The sequence below is a fragment of the Conger conger genome, chromosome 10 (genome assembly GCF_963514075.1).
Source record: "Conger conger chromosome 10, fConCon1.1, whole genome shotgun sequence".
Lineage (NCBI taxonomy): Eukaryota > Metazoa > Chordata > Actinopteri > Anguilliformes > Congridae > Conger > Conger conger.
The window spans coordinates 40,181,338-40,188,818 of record NC_083769.1 but is presented as its reverse complement, the minus strand read 5'-3'; the positions used below and the strand labels follow the sequence as shown (position 1 = coordinate 40,188,818).

Below are 7,481 nucleotides of genomic sequence, written 5' to 3'. Positions count from 1 at the left end.
GCTCGCAGAGTTACACCTCCGTGTTGGATAGCCTACTGACAAATCTTCGATAGGCTATAGCCCATGTTGTGTTTAATACTCTTTATGACAATGCATAGAGTCCCTTACTCGGGTAGCCTATATTAGAGTAGATTAAGTAGATTGATATGAGAGTCTTAACGAGTATTTTTGGGTGGACGGTAATGCACTTGTTTTTGGGTTATTAAAGCAAAATACTAAAAGTAGCGACGCATAAATTAATTCGTTCAAAATAAAATCTATTAAGCTACAGCATAGCACTAGGTCGATATAGAATCAAAGCATTGTAAACAACACAATGCCCACGTCTGTGATCTCTTCAAGATGTCAGGTATTAGCTTTACGAGTCCGATTAGATGTGGTGGGCAGGAGCGCGGCGAAACCCGTCACGCGAGTGGAGCTGTGAGCCCAGCGAAGAGCGAGGCTGCTGAAAGCTGGGAACCGGGGAATGACAGTCTGTGGGTGAACTTAAACGGGCTGCTGTCAGAGAGCGGCGAGGGAGTCCTGTGCACAACAAAGTGGCGCGTCTGGAAGTCCGGGGCTGACCAACTCCGAAAACAGGACATACAAGTTAGGTCGGACGAGCTGCTAATCACTTGTTACCAGCGCTACGCTTTTAGTAACATGCCCGCTATCAAAAAGGAGAGACTGGATGGAGACGACATGGCATTGGCCGCCTTCAATCAGCCAGAATACCTGGCCCCTTTAAATGCCACCGCTATCCCCGTGGTGACCCCTCATCCGCCGGCATATGATCATATTTTCGCCCATCACCGCGCTTACTTGGAACTACACGACACCGCTGCGCTGCATCACCAACACCTCCACCACCACACCGACGACTTAATGCTGGAGAGGTTCTCCTCCATACCCGACTTTCAGCCGCTGTTTGACAAAGGGGAGCCCTGTATTGAAGTGGAATGCGGAGAGAACAAGGCTTTTCTGTACATTAATAAACTTTGCCAGGGCAGTAAAGGACCCTCGATAAAATACCGGGGCGAGTGGCTCACTCCGAATGAGTTCCAATTTGTCAGTGGACGGGAGACCGCCAAAGACTGGAAACGTAGTATCAGGCACAAGGGTAAGCTGCAGTCTTCATATGCTCCGTATAATTGCACTGCTGTGAAGTAGAGTAAATACAGGCTGATGTGTATAGGTTTTATCTTTTTATTATCACGCTGTTTTCCCCACTGCTCCGCGTTTTGGAATTAAAGGGTTACACAACGCCACGGCAACTACAGTGTATGTAGTTTACCGAAAGGATACTGAAAGAACACAGAAAGAACGCTTTGTAGCTATACGTGAGGTAAACTGGGGATTCAGAAGCCAACGACCTGGAATAAGATGCGTGGATGTATAAGTTTTCTTTTAATTTTTTTTGTGATTTGACATGTGCGTTTTCCGATATAGCTTACTGCTTCTTTATTTGGACAGCAACTCCCGGTTTAGAACCCGGAATTCCTAAAACAGTAAGTCGGAAGGAAACGGAAAGTGGGAATTAAGCTCAATTGTAGCTAATTCAAACGACTCTACATATACCGTTTTCGATGCATGACTGCTTCTCGAAACTCTGGTTAAACTCGCTCAAGCGTCTGGGATCCAGGTACAGTGTATTTAGACTGAGCCAGGCAACAGTCCTAACACCGCATAGGGGGACGCGGCGTTGGGTATTTATAAAATATTTGATGTTGCCGAAAATGTTACAAATTGTGTAAATAAATAAGTAAAAAAATAAATAAAACGGGTACCTCTCTAAATAGAAATGTGGAAACGGCTTAGATTTTCTGCAACCTTTTTTAGGAAGTATGCGAAATAAATAGTTGGGTTTGGTTTGTTATTGAAGTGAATGTGCAGATAACATAAAACTTAATAGCCAACGCGCAGGCTATTCTACAACACACACGTTTGACCCACCCCTGAAGCTACTCACTGAACAAACGTGAACATGGGAAAATAGGGATGGGTAACCTAATGTACAGCCTTCGGGCAAAAACGGTGAAAAGTGGCTTCATAGCCGTGCCTGCCTTTATATATGGCAACAACAGAAAGCGGCGCGACGCGGAGACCCCCGCCGTTAAGACGTTCAATCATAGCAAAGTGTCAAATTATGTTGAGAGGGGGTGGAGGAGTGATGAATAGCCTCTGCTAGCAGTAAGTTGGACGTCTTTATGATGTGTAGTAGCGTCTGTCTGAGCTTGCGTGCGGTTTTCCCAAATGTTACAAAGCGAAGTTTTGGATGCCATTGCAAATGCAAAAGGGAGTACAGGGGTGGATTTCTAATATTGGCTATTATTCGTCGAATATTTCATCTTAACTTGGCTATGAATCGAAATGCGCGGAGTGGTGATTTAATTAACAGTGAAATAAAGGTTTGGAAAGTGAATATAGTTGATTTTTGTAAGCTACACCAAGACACAGTTCATCAATCATGGTAGACCGGTTTAAACATTTACGAGTCATTCCTTTAATGGTTAAAGCCGTTGCTGATTATTGGATGGGTTTACTGGCAACTTGCTATCCATGGTGTAATAATGTATTATTCTCTCTCTCTCTCTCTCTCTCTCTCTCTCTCTCTCTCTCTCTCTCTCTCTCTCTCTCTCTCTCTCTCTCTCCTCCTCCTCCTCCTCCTCCTCCTCCTCCTCCTCTCCCTCTCTTTCAGGGAAAAGTCTGAAGACCCTTATGTCCAAAGGCATCTTACAGGTACATCCTCCAATCTGTGATTGCCCTGGGTGTCGAATTTCCTCACCAGTGGTAAGACTACAGTTCAGATGAGTGTTTTAGTGCTTTTTTTATTACACTGTAACACATTTATTACCTTTTGTTTGGAGAAAATGGGTCTATTAAAATTGACTCTTTATTTTTGGCGGTTGTGGGTTTTTCTGTGTGATTCTGTTTTGACCGTCCGGCCAGACTTTCTTGTGTCTGTACAAACTTGCTTCTGCTGTGGAGTTTTGCACAAGGCAGATTTGTGAGAAATGCTCTGTATTTGAACGCTGCAGTGAAACAGGAAGACGTGGCCCTGCTGGTGTTATTTCTGTCCCATAGAAAGTGATGAAGGACCCATGTAGGAGAGTGCTGTTTGGACTGGAACTACGTTTGTGTCTGCTGTTGTGTATATTTTTGCGCGCACATGTGCATGCAAGTGTTTGAGAATCTGTGTGTGTGTGTGTGTGTGTGTGCGGCATGGGAACTCGTACATGTTTCTGAATGGTTGAAGAACAGTTGTCATAGCGATGGTCATGTTGTATGGGGGAACAGTAAAGCAACTGCTTTGCTCTCTGCCTGACCTTTGACCCTGATAGGTTAGCTCATGTTCACTCTGCAGTTTGTTGGGGTTTGTAGAGCTCTTCTCCTCTTTGAGAAAAACCTCACAGGGAGAGTGTGAAATGGAAACAGGAACTAAAACTGGCCTCTAGTAGCCACATTAACAATTTAATGGGATACTTTTGTAAATGAAAACATAAAAACCTTACAAAACAGGCCAAATTAATGTTTGAAATGGTGCATCTCTGTGTTGCCAGCAGTTTGAAGTATCTTGAGTGTTTTGGACTGAAAACAGCTTGGTAGTATGAAACACGCAGTTTTTTTAATTTTACTTGACTGTTTATTGGGAGTGGGATGGATGATGGGGAGGAACCGGCCTGGGTTTCATTAGCACTCACCTCTCCTCTGCTTGTGGAGCCGTTACGCGCGGCGTGCTGAGTTTATCCACGCCAGCGGTGCGTTTCTAACCCAGCTGAGCTGAGCCCATCCGCCATCGCCTCCAACCGCTAATCTGGAGGGAAGAGTGTAAGGAGCTTACTGAGCTGCTGAGTGTGTCTGCTGGTGATTACTGTGTGTGTGTGTATGTCTGTGTGTGTGTGTGTGTGTGTGCGTGTGTGCGTGTGTGTGTGTGTGTGTGTGTGCGTGTGTGTGTGCGTGTGTGCACGTGTGTGTGTGTGTATATGTCTGTCTGTGTTTGTGTGTGCGTGTGTGTGTGTGTGTGTGTGTTTGTTTGTGTGGCTTGCAATACAAAGGCGGTTTGGATAAGCTAGAGGCTTGTGGGCGATACAGGTAACCTGATCATACAGTGTGTTTCTGTAGAGCCAGAGGGGAATGGAGGCTTGGAATAATTTTAAAGTGTAGAGTTTGTATAGAGGATAGAGGGCTATTCTTGCATTTTAAAGAGTGTTGTGATACCTCTAGAAACTGGAAAGAGACTTGCAATTTGGAAAATTGTAATTTGGAGCTGGCCCACAGTTCTGCTGAAAGTGTTAGTCTCAAAACATCTCAGCACATGTTGGTCATAGCAAGGACAGGTGATTATGTTTTGTGCCTCTGCTTCCTCTCTATATTGTCCACCTTCATATTTAATCTGCAAAATAAATATTATATTGGCAGCAGTGTGAACAGTTTCAACATAGCTTTTCTGGGCAAAGCTTTGAAAGAGCTGAAACCTCATTTGAAGTGGAAACATGAAAATGTGGCAGTGTGGTTTGTCAGTGTGTGGTGGCTGGTCACTGAGAGATGCTGGTATATCTCTAAAGCGTCCATATCTGCCACTCATTCTCCCACAGCAGTCTAAGTGATTCCAGTACTGAGAGTATAACTTATAAAATAGCAGCCATCTGAATGGCAAAAGGAACTACTCCGAAATGCTGGTCTGGAGTGCTAGCCGTGTACCATCAGCCATTATTACCGCAACCCGCCGAGACTTGAGCATCATTCTCCTTGTCACTGTTTTACTGAATGTTACTCTGTCGGAATGGTGTATTTGGCTCTTTGACGAGCACAGCCAGGGGCCCTGGTGTTTTTGGGTGTGGGGCTGTGGCCTGGTGGGTGTTTATGAGCCTGACTGAGGGGCGAGGGGCGAGGGGCGAGCCCCACAGTCTGTGGGGACCACGGGATCTCTCCGTTGGGCTGGAGTCTTATGGCCGGTCGTCTGCACTGCTTTCATTGTTTCTCTTCCATTCTCACAATGGCTTTCTGAGTTCTCTTACTCCAGCTCTTTCTTAAACTGCGGTGCACAACTTTACTCGCTCTATCTCCATCACTCGCCCCTTTCCTCTCTTCCTCTCTCTCCTTCTCTCTCTCTCCCTCTCTCTCTCCCTCTCTCCCTCCCTCCCTCTCCCTCCCTCTCTCTCCCTCTCTCTCTTCCTCTCTCCTTCTCTCTCTCCCTCTCTCTCCCTCTCTATCTCCCTCTCTCTCCCTCTCTCTCTTCCTCTCTCTCCTTTTCTCTCTCTCCCTCTCTCTCCTTCTCTCTCTCCTTCTCTCTCTCTCTCTGACGGGCTGACGGCTTGCCTCCTCCCCCTAAGGGCACAAACACACACACACACACACACACACACACACACTCTAACACACACGCGCACAGACACGCACACTTGTACACACACACACACACACACACACACACACACACAAAAACACACATGCTCACATATACCCATGTACAAACACACGCGCGCACACACAAATTGATGTCGATGAAAAGCAGACTTCGGTTTAACCACAAAGTGGTTTGCCCTTAACTTTAAATATCAGATCTAAGCACAGTTTTTGTTTTTTTCTTTCATCCTGTCCCTGTTCTAGGGAAAGTACATTCCCTTAGGTGTTGTAAACTTAGTTTGATTGTAAAAAAAAGAAATATTTAATCATCATAGTGTTTGAAGGTTAGCCTTCCACAGGTTTCCTGTATATTCCTGTATTCCTGTAAAACTAAAAAAGTGTCAATCTCAACAAGTATTTTAGTCTTATATTGAGATTTAAAATTTATTTTACTTTTTGCTCAATGAGACAAAACTATTTCCAATTAACTAAGAGAGTTAAACGGTAGTATGACTCATTTCAAGATTTGCCAATGTGGTAAGAAATTTTCACTTGTCAGGCATCTCATTATCAGACTAAGACACTTGTTAAGACTTTTTTGCAGTGTAAAGAAGGCCTGCTTGTGAGCGGTTCAGCTGTAGACCATGATGGCGGGTTGTGTGATATTAGCCAGCAGCGCTAACTATCAGACCAGGGTTTTTTTAAGGCTCTGTTTGCCCATAGTGCAGCTAAACTGTGTTCATAACTTCAAAGTCCTAATAGGTGTGTTATATTCCAGACACTTTCTCGCACATTCACAAATATCCACTTTTATTTGGCTGTTTTATTTGGTGGTTTTATTTGCACTGTAATGAGACTTTCTGTGACTTTATATTAGCTTGTTTTAAGTTACTTTTCTTGACAAGGCTACCCAGGCCTTGTAAATAAGAATTTGTTTTTAAGTGAGCTATCTGGCTAAATAAAGGTTATAATTATACGTTAAATTCTTACTCCATTGTTAAATCTTGAGATTAGTCAAACTACCTCACCCCATTGGCAATATGTTGTATTATTTAGCTAAAAATGAATAGAAATAGTATTTATATTCTTAATATAAGAGTAATTTTTTTAGTTTTTTGCAGTGGGGGATGTTTGTTCATGCGGTAACACTAAGAGCTTTGCAGCGCTGAGCCGAACCAAGCCTTTTGGGCAGCTGTTCACATGATTGGTGTCAGTTCCCCAATGATGGGGCTGAAAAGCAGCCGAAAACTGGTGGTTCTAATGTCTTAGGATCTCTCTTGGCTGTCTGACACAGCTAGCGTTAGCCTCTTAGCTCTCTTAGCCTCTGGGCTGGGCCCATGGGCTGGGCCCTTCTGAAAATTCTGGCTTAAACCAGACTAAGCTGGTCAAGCTGGGTAAAGCTGTGTTTTCCACATTTTTGGCTAGCCGACCAGCTGTTCGCCAACTGACCAGCCTATATAGTCAGCTAGTCCAACAGTTGACTGCCACCTTTCTCTACCAGCTTAAGCAGCTTTGTCCAGCTACTGACCAGTTCTAACCAGCCACAGACCAGCTGTGACCCGCTAGAAGTGTCGAAAACACTGTTTACACCATCTTAAAGTAGTTTACAATCCCAGTTGGTATTAGCTAAAGCTGGTCTTAGCTACCTGACTTCCAGGTAAAGGGTGGGTGGAAAACCGGCAGTTCTCAGATGTTGAGGACTGTGAGCTGCTGATCCTTACTTTAAGAGGTGAGGTGGTGCATACCGTATGCGATCATAATGTTCTTAACTGAACAGTCTAATGCTGGTCACTACTGGTAGTTGAAGGCAGTTCGGTTCAATTCAAGTTTGTATAACACTTTTTATAGAGGGCTGTCACAAAGACAATTTACAGAGTAACAGAAGGTAAATAGAACATTTACTGAGAATTTTGGGGGGGAAAAAATTATTTGAAAAAACCTACTACTTAAATAGTTTAAAAGGGCTCAGCAAAATAACTGTCATTTACCCCCCCTGTACTTTAATAAGAGGCGAGACTTTACTGGGCCCATAGAGTATGGCATGGAAAGACATGGATATGTAGTTCATTTATGTGGACATGTTCCCTGCTGGCTCCATTTGGGCCTGCGACAGTGGGGAACCCTACCCCTTTAAGGGCCCTTTCGGGCCAGACCGT

The 7,481-nt window shown here is 44.3% G+C and overlaps 1 pseudogene; it reads left to right on the top strand.

Moving 5' to 3' along the window:
* Positions 1 to 304: 304 nt before the first annotated feature.
* Positions 305 to 7,481, top strand: part of LOC133139051 (sterile alpha motif domain-containing protein 11-like) — a 71,495-nt pseudogene continuing 64,318 nt past the window's right edge.